The following is a 13,215-nucleotide window of genomic DNA, read 5'->3' on the forward strand; positions in this document are numbered from 1 at the left end:
ACACATACAAGATCAATAAATTTTAAAAGTCAATCAGGCTCTTCTACACCGGCGATAACAAATTAGAAACTGTAAAAGAAAATAAGAAAAAAAGAAGATCTAAAAATTGTCACAAGAGCCATATAAATTATTTAGAGCTAAGCATACGTAGAAGGCAATATAACTAACAAACTGAGTACGAACAGATAAACTCCGCCCAACCCAAGGTTAGGAAAAGACTGTTGTTACTTTATGAGAACAGACCCACTTCTTACGGAGCAGATCAGTAAGTGAGAGTGAATCAAAGCAACACAGCATTTGAAAAGTCAGCTAGTCCAAGCCTCTTGATCGCACATACAGAAGCTGAAGCCCAGATAGGTTGAGTTATTTGCTAAAGGGCCCAATGTCCTGACTCAAGGACTAGCATTTTTCACTCAGTCGCAAGACACAATCAAATGCAGTACCTTGGAAAGAGATGGGGAAAAAATGAAGAAATCAATTATATAGTTCCTCATCTTTAAGTACAGAAATAGCCGTGACAAAATTACACGTATTGAGGGAAAATTGAAGTGCAGAGTTTAAAATGTCAATAATCCACAGGGAAACTGGAGACCATTTAAAATATTCATATTAAATCTCTCTAGAAAAGACATTAAAAGATCTCCAATCAAAATGTGAATTTTATAATAGACATGGTATGATACAATTTATAATAGATATGGTATGAACCTTTCTATTTCAAAGGGAAAGCTTCGGCTGGGAAAAAGGAATTGTTCTTGAAAATGGGGCGTGTGCTACTGCAGACACTGTGCTCAACCTAGGTCCACCGAATGCTCTGATGTCATCACTGAGGTCACAGAATTCCACTGTGCGCCTGGCAACCTTGCAAACATAACAGCCCTGGTGAGCACTAGGCAGTACTGCTGGTTCACTAAGTGGTACAAGTTTTTCAGCCATTTAGGAGACTTGACCATTTTATTTGTATTGAATCATTTCAACGGATTGCCCAAGAGCCAAGAAGGGCCAACCTGTAGGGAAGAGGAGGAGTTGGACATCTCTTGAGGCATCTTCTAAGGGAGACTTCTAGTTGGTACGATGGAACGGCGACAAAAGAGGAAACATCTGGAAAATGAAGAGTCCCAGGAAACTGCCGAGAACGGAGGAGGTATGTGGGGGGCAACTTGTCTGGGGCACATGGGTTTCTGCCAAACTGAACCTTCTCTAGGAAGCGGGGGACTGAGAACGTGTCACCTGTGAAGCAGGGAGCGAGAGACCTTGTCTCACTGATGCTGCCGTATCTATCCGGAGGGTCCCTGTGGTGTGAGACGGCACAGAATGGCCAGATGCCCCCTGGGAGATGGGAGGTCAGCTCCGCTGGTCTGAGGACTCTCTCCTGGGGCAGCCGGGCCTGGAGCTTTGTCGGACTCACAGCAGGCTGCATCCTGCTTGCACAGACCTAGAGATGCAGCTTTTCTCAGTCCCCGATTTCTCTCTTATTCTCTTGGATCTTTCCCTGGGGACATGAGGTGGGGGATGTGAAGGATGCAAGGATGCTGAGAGAGACCCATGAGTTGCTTGGCCTCTTTTACCAAAGTGGAAAGAGAAGCCCCATGAGTTGAAGGCCCTGTTGAAAAATATCTTGACAAGTGGAATGCACTTTGAAAGAAGATTGTTTGTCTAGGGATGGTGTCATATTGAAAGCAAGGAGGATTTATTCCTTCAACAGGAAGAATTTCCCAAAGGAGATCAAGGGAAGGGAAGGGTTTTCCAGAGACTGAGACCGCGTGAGCGGGGGTGAGAAATGTCCTCAGGGTCCTGCGGGGAGCTCTGAGAGCCACGGGCCACGTGGTACCTGCGTGCATTAAATGTAGGCGAGTAGCTTGCCCTGGGAGAGGGGTGGTCACCCCAGAGCTCCAGCTAGAGGCCTCTGCCCCAGATTAGAGCCCAGTAGCTCCTACCAGGCCCAGGGCCCTGGAGACTGTAGGATGGGCCCTGGGAATGGAGCTCTAGACAGCAGGCAGATTTCCAGGCAGTGGCTGGGACAGGCTGGGGAAGGCAATGACTGCCCCTGACCATTCAGAATATTTTGCTCTATGTTCCTGTGTGTTTGTGTGTGAGAGAGTGACTGTGTGTGTGTGTGTGTGTGCGTGTGTGTGTGTGGTAGTGCAGAGAAGAGCGAGATGAATGGGGGTAGAGTGCTTACCAGATATAACATCTGTGTGGTAAAGTTCTTGTCACCCTGCCTGGAGCTGGCTGACACTCGGCGTACCTAGGAGTGTATACAGAATTCTTGTTAGGGGTGTTTTAGGAGACAGTAACTCATACACCCATGTACACTCTGATACAGCAAAAATATCACACACCCCACATATAACTTCCTTATTAAACCAAACACAGCACATGGAGGTATATACACGCATCCCTCCTATACTACGTTCTCATACAACCCACCTGTATCACAATCCTCTCCTCCAACACCAAACGCTGGAGATGAGATATGTATAGAGACACACAGACTATATATATAGGACACACACACACACACACACACACACTATATATACATGTATTTCCTCAACTCTTGCACAAACACAGCTAACTTCAGCCATCTCTAAATACGTCTGTAAGAACCAGTCACGTGTCATACACACCACCCTTATAACACATTCTTGAGTAATGCCAGACCCGCTTTGTACAAACCACAGGAAACCACAGTCTCAGTAACCCATGTCAGGATTGCCAGAGAAAATATGGGCTATCCAGTTCAATTTGAATTCCAGATAAACAACAAGTAATTTTTCAGTATCCGTATGTCCCACATATTGTATGGGCCCTACTTACACTAAAACTAAGTCAGGCCAAATACTGCATGGGAATACTTACACTAAAAAATTATTCTGGGTTTATCTGAAACTGAAATTTAACTGGGTGCCTTGTATTCTTGTTCGCTAAGTCTGGCAACCCTTATATACTTACCACCAGCTGATGTATTATATATTTATTGTAGTTTTGTTCAGTGTGTGTCTTCCCCTACTAGAATGTGCAGCGTTACCAAAGACTACAACAATGGAAGAGTGCCGGATACACAGGAGTAGCTGCTTACTGAATCTTGGTGAATGAATGAATGAACACGCACCATAAATACAAGCCACACCATGTAATGAGGAAAAGTTACATGTCCCAGAATTCCTGACTTGTGAACAGAAACCATGCACACAAAGGCCACAGACACAGATAGACACGTCTGCACTGTGCTCCCCATGCCAACCCCACACTTACCACAGACTTAACTGATACACATCACTCACTCTTCCCACACACTCACAGTCACCACCGAGGCCTACATTACCAACTAGACAGTGAGAGAATAAGTATTGATTGGAATTAAATCCTGGAGGATCCACTGGGAACCACACTCTCAACTGTGTGTATCCACTGCACCTGACACGTGTCACACACTCAGTAAATATCTGTGGACAGAGGACTGATGAACCCACCCTGAGCCTTTCATTCCTCCCTCAGGAATCTCGAAGTCACAAGAGGATCCCCCTCGGCTTGGATCCACTGTGGTGGCCCAAGGCTGCAGCCCAGGGGCAGGGGAGGTCTCCTCTGCCTCTAAATACTTCTTCTGTACTTCTACTCTGCGCAAGCTCAGCTACGCTGGTAAGGGCGCGGGGCTCCTCAGGTGAGGGGGTGCTTGGCTGTGAGGCAGGAGGCACACAGATCCCAGGGAGGCTGAGAGGAAATCCAGGGTCATCAGAGGTGATGAGGGCTCTGTGGAGGAGCCTGGGCAGGATGGCTGAGCTGTTCCGAGGGCATGGATGTCAGCTGAGTCTGGGAGTGTGTGTGTGAATACTGCTACTACCATGGTGGGGAAGTCAAGAAGCAGGGGCCGGAAAGGTCTGGGCTTGAGGTGGAGGGAAGAGGGACCAGATTAAGCATCTTCAGAGGAAAATGTAGGCTTTGTCTTTGCCTTTGCTTCCAGAGAAGGACAGAGTTCTGCATTATACACCTCCAGCCTGAGAGCAGGACCATCCAGCTCAGGTGTACACAGCTCACACATACACGTGCCCTCCAGGCACAGCCCTTCTCAGTGCACATCAACCCCAAGCACGTGCTCCACAGTACTCTCCTGCACCACAGCCCCATTCCACAAGGAATGCACCACCGATATTCCCAAACTCACACTCCTCGTCGTACACGCATCCAGCCGCATCCCTCACATACTACAGCCCTCACCACCATACTCCACACCCCTGTATATAGACACCGCTCCAGTATACACCCCCACGCACATTAAAAGCCCACAGATGACACCCGATACACCACTCCGTCCTACGGCCCACAGACACCAAGCTCACGACATAGCTATGTCGTGCCAATGTCCCTCTCTCGTCTACCACACCTGCTCCCTCAGCTTCCGGCATGGCCCATGCATGTTATTATGATTTTCATTTCCTTTTTCAGGAATCCGGAGATTTCATCGAGACACTGCCCAGCCTAGACCACCCCTAGCCCAGGATCAGGAAGAAGGAGAGACCGCTTCCCCATCACACTGTGTCTCCTCCTCACCCTCTTCACCCTGTAAGAACTATCTGCACCCAGACAAAGAGGAAAGGGGCATGAAAATATACTACATGCAGGTACAAGTGAACAAGGGTGTCGCTGTCTCCTGGAAGACAAAGAAACACTTGGAGTTGCCTGAAAAGCAGCTGACGATAGAAGAAGTGACCCTTCCTGAGGATGTGTGCGCAGTAGCCACTGACCCCTCTTCTGATGTGTCCACCAAAAGCCTCCTGTCTGACAGTGAGCCCACTGGGGAGGAGAAAGAGTATGAGGAAAGGGCAGAGCCAGGCAGCCCATCAGGGCCACCTGCTGTCGAGGAGAGACCCAGCGCCAAGACAGCAGACTGGATGCTGACCATGGAGACTAGCTTCAGGTGCATGGCTTGCTGCCGGGTCTTCCCCACCTTGGAGATCCTCCAGCAGCACGTGAAGTTCGGCGTCCTGCAGGGCTTCAGCTCCCGTGTCTTTCATCTCAACATGGCCCAGTGGATGGGCAATGTGGAATCCGAGAGCACCCCTGAGGAGGAGGAGGAGGAGGAGGAGGAGGAGGAGGAGGAGGATGAAGAGAAGCAAGAAGAAAAGGAGAATGAGGGAGAGCAGCCCACGGGGGAAGGCCCCAGCCCAAAGAGACCCCGCAGGCAGGGTCTTTTCTCTCCTTTGAGTTCCAAACAGCAACTGAGATTCATGGGACAGAAGATCCTGGAAGACGGTGTGGCCGTCCCTTGGAAGAGGTAAGGCTTGAGGCTGGCAGTCTTCTGAGCCTATGTCACGAGGGCCCAGAGGAGTCTAAGGGAAGGGGCCGCACACATGTGCTGGTTGACCTAATGGCTCTGCAGTTGCATCAAATGGGACACACCCAGCACTAACAAAGGCATTGACCTCTGTTGACGTAAACAAGAAGGTGGAGCCTTTTCCTAGGAGTTTTCTCAGGGTCTGCACGATGGACCTCAACTCTTAGAGGACGTACTGCCAGCAGCTCCTTCTCGGCAGAGAGAGCCAGGAGTGGTCTCAAGAGAGGACAGGGGCCCTTGCAGGACCAGAACTTTGAGGTCTGAGAGCCTTGGGCCTGAGCCGAGATCTCACCCTGACCACTGGACCTAGCCTTCTGTGACAAAGGGGAATAGGAAAGAGAGTCACGTGGAAATGAGGTCCCCCGAGATATGGAAATGTTCCAGAACCTTCGTGGCGTGGTAGTTGATCTGGAGCCAAGCTCACTCTGGTGTGTGTGGCTCTGAGCATTAAGGCAATGCTGGAGGGTAACCCTGACCAGCAGAGCTTGGAGTGCTTCTTGTCTCTTCCTGTTCTACCTCATTTGCTTTATCCCTTCCAGGGAGAAGAAAGGACCCTCGGGAGAGTAGCAGACAGAATGCCGTGGTCTGAAGGAGGATGAAGGGACCGGCACTCAGTCTAACATCATATGACAATAGAAGCGTCCTATGCAATAAAGGGCATTTTCCAAACCTTTCCTGGAGCTTTGATTTAATGACATTTTTCTATCTATGCATCTATCTGTCAGCTACATCTGTATCTTTCAAGGTTTGTGAACAAGCTTTCACATAAGCGCTTCAGACGTCCGCCAGCATTTTCCAGAAGGAGGCCAGGGAATTGCTGGGGACTTCTCACAAATAGGGAATGGCAACAATCCCTGCCACACAGACTCTGCGCGTGGCCCTCCTGACTTCCTCCCACTCTCTCTGAATTTCCCGAGGTCTGACATGAGGGTGCTGGCTGGAGGCAATGATCCCGTGCAGGCTGAATCTTCTCCAGATTCTGATTCTCTTCCTGGGCATATCGTCCTCAAGCACAGTTTCCATGTCCCTGGCCACACTGATCTCTCTCCTTCAGTCCTTCCCTCCCTCCCTCTCCTGCCTCCCAGTGCAGAGAATACTTTTTTGCATTTGAGACGACATTTATTTTTTGTTCACAGAATTCTCACCTGTTCTACTGTGGCCTCTGTTTTGAACATTCCAAACCTGAGAATTTTCTTTTTTTCTCCCTCATTTCTGATGAGTCTTTACGTTCCTAATGCAGTGAACTCACAGTGCCTAGCTGACTGGATCAGGAAAAAAATCCAGGGAGCAAAGAGACATAAAAAAAGAATATATCAGTTAATTTTTCATAGTGTTATCCAACTACATATTTTTAAAATTTTGGAATAATATTAGGAATCTTCTCTTTATAAAAATCTGAATTATTGGGCCTCCCTGGGGGAGCAGGGGTTAAGAATATGCCTGGGAATACAGGGGACATGGGTTCGAGCCCTGGTGTGGGAAGATCCAACGTGCCATGGAGTAACAAACCCCACGCGCCACAACTACTGAGCCTGCGCTCTAGAGCCCGTGTGCCACATCTACCGAGCCCACGTGCCACAACTACAGAAGCCTGCATGCCTAGAGCCCATGCTCCGCAACAAGAGAAGCCACTGCAATGAGAAGCTCGTGCACCACAGCCAAGAGTAGCCCCCGCTCTCTGCAACTAGAGAACGCCCGCTAGCATCAACAAGACCCAATGCAGCCCAAAATAAATTAATTAATTTTAAAAAATTGAATTAGTTTCAAGGGTACAATGTATAAAAGTACAATAAAAGCCCCCCTTCATAACCCCCCAACCCCACTCTCAAGATGGAATAGATATGCTGTGATACAATTTATAGTCGTAGTACTACTACTCCTCCCACCACATCCGAAATCCTCTGAGCCAGGTGCAGCAGCTTCCTTTCACAATGCTAGGACCCGCCACAAGACAGATGATAATCCCTTTGGACATTTCAAGGAGCGGCACCAGGGGAACAGTTCCTGGGAAATGCCACTGACAGCTCAGAATATCCATGGCATTTCTAGAGCCTCGGCACTGCTCACGCTCTGGGAATGAAGGTCCAAAAAGCACATCGGAGAATGTTCATAGTTGTAAACAAGCTCCACCTTTGAAACACAATCTACATAGAACCACATATACAAGCCTGCACAATGGATGAAGCCAACGTCTCCTCCATGATTGACCTTCTAACCACCTTATTGTCTCCTCAACCATAAAAGTTCAACTTCAGACTCACGGCCTTGCCTTGCCACCAGAAACATCCAAGCTTGGATCAGTCTTTCTAAGAGCAGATATTTGCTCTGTGAACTATTAGAGACTTGTCACATACACAGAAGTAAAACAGGATTGTTTCTATCTACCTGGGGACCTGGAGTCTTTCACATTGCTCCTGTTAAAACTCTCAGAGCACCAAAACTTTACCTACAAAGGGTTCAAGCTATGACACTCCCAATTTTCACAAACCTCCTCAGCTCTTGTGAGTCACATGCAGCCAATTCCAGGAATTGGACACATGGTTGTGAGGATGAAACTGACTTTGGGGCTCCCCTTGGATATGGTCTTCCAGACTTACCAAAAGGCCATTAAGAGGAAGGTTTACCCCACCTCAGGGAAACCCGAGGCAGTACTTGCAGTCAAGGGCTGGCCATGGCTTCTGAGCTACATCCAAAAAGAATTTCATACTGTACCTGGATCTGCTGATGCCATTTTTGAGTGTCCAAGAGCCAGCATGTACCGTTCCTGAACTGCCTTCATTGTGGATCATCAGTAGGGCTGTCACCTTTACTAAATAAAAATACAGGATACCCAGTTAAACTTGAACTTCACATGGATAATAAGTCATCACTTTTAGTATAAGTAGATCCTATGAACTATTTGGGGCATACTTACCTTAAAACTGTACTCGTTGTTTTTCTGACATTCATATTTAACTGAAGAGCCTATATTTTATCTGTCAACCCTACTCAGCAGAAATGCTGGAGGCTTATAGAGATCCAAGAGATGCCTCAGAGCATCCTCAGCTTTTATTTCTATGTCCTGGACTGTGAGCCCGAGCTTCCCACTCCCATTAATTTGCTATAATGGAGTATAGTCTCCATTTTAGAGGTTTTGCTACTTGTCATTGTTATTATCTTCCTCTCACAGCAGTGAGAGGCCCGCATATTGCAAAACAAACAAACAAACAAACAAACAAAAAGGAATAAGCTTGAATAATTCCTCCAAATCTCAGTGGTTTAAAACAACAAAGTTTCATTTCCCGCTCGTTGTACATGCCCATCATGGGCTGCCTAGGAGTTCTGCTCTTCGTTTTCCTTATTCCTGCCCCCAGCTTGACAAAGCCACCTCTCTCAGTCATCTTTGTAGAGAGAAAGAATTCTGGAGCCTCACACTGGCAGTGTGAGTTCTCGCCCAAAAGTAACACACATCACTTCCACCCAAAATTGTTGACCACAATCTTATTTTTAGGGAAACCACTGCCCAAAACTGCCTGCCCTGACCAGGCCCGACAGTAACCACTTTCACGAGTTATCTTAAAACAGGAGGTCCTGGTAAGGAACGCGGAACTAACCAACTACCACCAACCGGAAGAATTAGGGAAAGGTCAAAAGGAGAGAGGAGACTCCTGTCCATATGTCCTACCAACCTCCCAGAATCCTTCTCTCTGGAACCTATCTTAGCTGAGCAATGTGTGCACCACCAGAAAGGATCCTGAGTCAGAATGACTGGCCGGAGACAACCCAGAAACTAACCCCATCACCATAAAACCTGAGACTGCGAGCCACATGGCAGAGCAGTTCTCCTGGGTTCCCTTCCCCTCCTGCTCTGCACCCGGACACCCCCTTCCCAATAAAGTCTGTTGCTTTGTCAGCACGTGTGTCTCCTCAGAAAATTCTTTTCTGAGTGGTAGACAAGAGCCCACTCTTGGGCCCTGGAAGAGGTCCCTCTTCCTGCAACATTATCATGTGTCTCTCCATTTTCTAAACTCCTTAGGCAAAAGTAATTGTGAACAATACTACTGAATAGTACAGAAACCATACAGAAAAATTCTAATCCCTCCCTGTTAAATAGGAGACTTGACAAAACCACCAAGCTATGCATTCACAAAACTGGGTCTAGAACTCACATCTCTTAGGTCATGATTCAGAACCTTTGCCCACTATGCTATATGTTAGGATTTTTACACCAAGACAATGTAGTTGGGTTAATAATGCCTTTCATTTTTTGTTTTTGTTTTTTTTTTTCATAAATGGATTCAGGAGGGAGGCTTTGGAAGCCCCTAAAACACTTGCCTTAAACTGAAAAGCAACTGGAAAATAATCCCACTGCCTTTTGAAATGTTTGACCTAGTAAAGATTAGATGTCTGGGAGGCTTTTATGTTCTGAATATAAGGAATAAAAAGGAAACAATCTTCCTAAGACTTTAGGAAACAGGCGGAAAAACTCTTGACTCCCACTTTGTTATTTTGATTAGCTCGTTGACACTTCAGTTCTTTGACTAATAGCAGTGGCAACAGCTGGAGTTTAGCCAAGATATAAGTATATATAATAGGGTGGCGGCCCCTGCAGAACCACATACCACTGTAAATGCTTTAGCTCAATCCTACTTGCTCATAGGTCTGTGTAAAGTAACAAATGGTACTGAAACATTTATTCCAAATAGCTTTCTTATTATTACTTTAAAGATAACTTGGCTGCCAAATACTTGCTCCCTGGTGAAAAAGAATGCATATATGGGAGGAGGATTTATGTATCAAGATATGCTGCTTATTTCCCTCCTGCTGATACAATGCACATCTAATGAATTAGAGATAATCTTCCTCTCTTCCCCAAATTGTAGGTAAATGAGTATGTCGTTTCTCCCTCCCTTCAATTCATCCTGGTCATAGTTATTTTCTTTAAGAATATTATTCCCCTGCTTAAATCTTAAATGGCTTCCCAGTGCGAGAAGAAGAAAACCGAAAAGAGTCAACCGAACGTTCAAAGCCCCGTAGGGTTGAAGACCCTGCCGAGTTTTCCAGACTAAGCATAACACTCACCTTCCCGCCTCCACTCAACTAGGCCAGACTTCTCTCCCTCCATCAGAGGACAGGCGCTTGCTCAACTCAGTTCTTTCAAGAGCATAATTTTTCAAAGTACAAATTGTTTTTAAGTTCAATTAAAATCCCACTTTCTACAGGAAGCCCTTCCAGATATCCCAGTGAGAATGGACCACACATTTTCCCAGCATGTTAGTTGTACCTCTGTGATAACTCTTTTCACATCCTTCAATCGGGCAGACTCTTAATGAATGCGTCTGATTTCCCCCACAACATAGAGTAGGAGCCCTTGGAAAGTAAGAGGCCATGATTCCTTATCTCTGGATTTTCCACATCTCCTTGCACTGAGGATGATCCCTAGCAGGACCCTGTGGGCTCCTGGGCACAAAGCCTGTATCGGTGTCCCCCATTTCTTGATTACAGGAAATAGGCTTCATTCAGCCTCCATGACCTTCCCTGAGTTCCAAGGAGCAGGTTCAAACAGTTGCTAATTAGAGAAGGGAGGGGATGCGAGACAAGGGAGGAATAGTCAAAAGAAACACTAGTGCAGCCTTCGGGCAGGGTCTTGGTTCCCCCTTAAGGGATACACATAACAATATCTTTGAGCTGTTTTGCAGATACTGAAACCCCCACTAGGTGGGAGAAGTTAATGGTGTGCTACCCACAAACACGCAGACCCCAGAACCAGTTGGAACCGTAAGGTTGATGATGCTGACACCCACTTACCACACCACCAACCAATCAGAGAAATGTCCATGAGCTGATCATGCTCTCCTCTTTGAACGATTACTATAAAACTCCTCACTACCCTCTCCAGGTCAGGGACACAGAGTTTTGAGGGCAATCGCCTGCTCTAGCCCCCTTTGCCTGGCAAAGCAATAAAGCTATTCTTTTCTACTTCACCCACAACTCTGTCTTGAGATTTAATTCAGTGTCAGGGTATGGAGGCCGGATTCGGCTTCAAGTATGAGCTCCCCTACTTGCTCCTCTATCCCGCAAAAAAAAAAAACAAAAGCTTAAATAAATTACCAAAGTACTGGATCTTCTTCCTCCCTAGGCAAAACAATGTCCTGACCAGTGGCCTCTCTTCCTTTTCCCCATACCAGCACAGGAATGCCATCTCTGCATTTATGCTTGCCTGTCACCATGTTCATGTAACTGAACAAAAGTGACAGCCCTCGGGCTTCCCTGGTGGCGCAGTGGTTGGGAGTCCGCCTGCCGATGCAGGGGACACGGGTTCGTGCCCCGGTCCGGGAGCATCCCGCATGCCGCGGAGCCGCTGGGCCCGTGAGCCATGGCCGCTGGGCCTGCACGTCCGGAGACTGTGCTCCGCAACGGGAGAGGCCACAACAGTGAGAGGCCCGCGTACCGCAAAAAACAAAAAAAGTGACAGCCCTGTTCATCCCATGTCCTGTGTAATCCACCCAACTCCCTTCGTCTCCATCTAAAACTATTTTTTACACTCCCTAAAATTTAACCATAGAGAATCAGGACTTTGAATGTTTACCCTTCAAAGATTTTTATTAAAATACAAGTAACCTCATGAGAAGTGGTGCCTTAACTTACACCATCATCAGCCACTGTTTTAGCAAGGACTAGGGGAAAACAGGCTGAGAATTGGGCCATTTTTTAATGGCATTGGAAATGTAGAGACAGGAAGAAGAAGAAATGGTATCTGATCAGGAGGTAGATGTTGGGGAGGTGGTGAAAAAGTACTAAAAATAAATATTCAACTTCCTCATAAATTTGCAACAGACAAAATCTTCCTGAGCTGGTGCCCCTGTGTGAAGCAATGTATTAAGGACATAAGCCACAGAGATCCACTGCAAATTAATCATGTTAATAAACTGAGCTGAGACTCAGAGAGTTCAAATAACTAGGGTTGAGAAGAATATTCGAAGTTTATTTTTAAAGGAGCCCAGAGATTGAGGTAAAACCCACAGCTGTAAAGAACATCTTTGCATCAAGGACTTAGCTTCTATGTATGAATTGTAAGTAAGGGAAGCAGCCTTAGAAAGCAGAATCAGATGATTACTGGTGCCTAGGAAAACCTCTGGCCTAAAGAAGTCATCTGAAGTTAGCCCCATCTTCCTCTAACCCCATTTGGTAGGGTTTTGAAAATCTCCTCCATGAACATAATACACTTGACATGAATTCATGGAAGTAAATGAGGTTAACAGGATCTGACCAACACCTTAGTGTCTCTTCCAAAGGATGGGCAGTGTATCCATAATGAGGAAAGGGATATGAAATGCTCACAAATCCCATGATGAAAATGCCTCTTGGTCTATAAATCATGTTTCCCTGCTGTTCATAGCTCTGAAAAGGATTAGAGAGAAACCTACTCCTGGGTGTGACAACTGGGGTCACTGAAGATTAGATGTTGCCATGAGCCCACAGAGTCTGCCCTGCAGAAAGCAGTAAAATGATCAAACCCCCACTCCTTCTGCTGGAATATTTACTGTTGACACAAGAGTTCAGCTGTAGACTATGAGCAAAAACCTTCTGTCAATCACTTTCAGTCCTTAATTGGATAAAAAGAGCTAGAGATCTTTCAAAACAGTTGAAGATTGCTACCTGACGGGGGGGGCTGGGAGTAGTGCAACTGGCATATGGGTAATTTTTAAGGCTACTTTTAAGTGTGAAGCCCTTTGACTGGTTCTCTGTCTCATGGGTGTCCCAAAATTTCCATCTCACTGAAATTTGGAAAAGAATTCAGGTTCTGTCTTTCCCCAGAGAGGGGAGGCAGCCACAAGCTTTACAGACCTAGCGTTTGTACATACAGCGAAGTTAGATTCGCTTACTATTGGAGCCTGACA

At 46.6% G+C, this 13,215-nt stretch overlaps 1 long non-coding RNA gene across 1 annotated transcript in view; it reads right to left on the reverse strand.

The window, feature by feature from the left end:
* Positions 1-6,477: 6,477 nt before the first annotated feature.
* LOC309797580 overlaps positions 6,478-13,215 on the reverse strand; it is a 117,413-nt gene continuing 110,675 nt past the window's right edge. Inside the window, exon 8 of the long non-coding RNA XR_014292714.1 lies at positions 6,478-6,597. This is a non-coding gene — a long non-coding RNA (uncharacterized lncRNA). The remainder of the gene's footprint in view (positions 6,598-13,215) is intronic.

Source organism: Mesoplodon mirus, assembly GCF_964341445.2.
Source record: "Mesoplodon mirus genome assembly, contig: HAP1_SCAFFOLD_752, whole genome shotgun sequence".
Taxonomy (NCBI): domain Eukaryota; kingdom Metazoa; phylum Chordata; class Mammalia; order Artiodactyla; family Ziphiidae; genus Mesoplodon; species Mesoplodon mirus.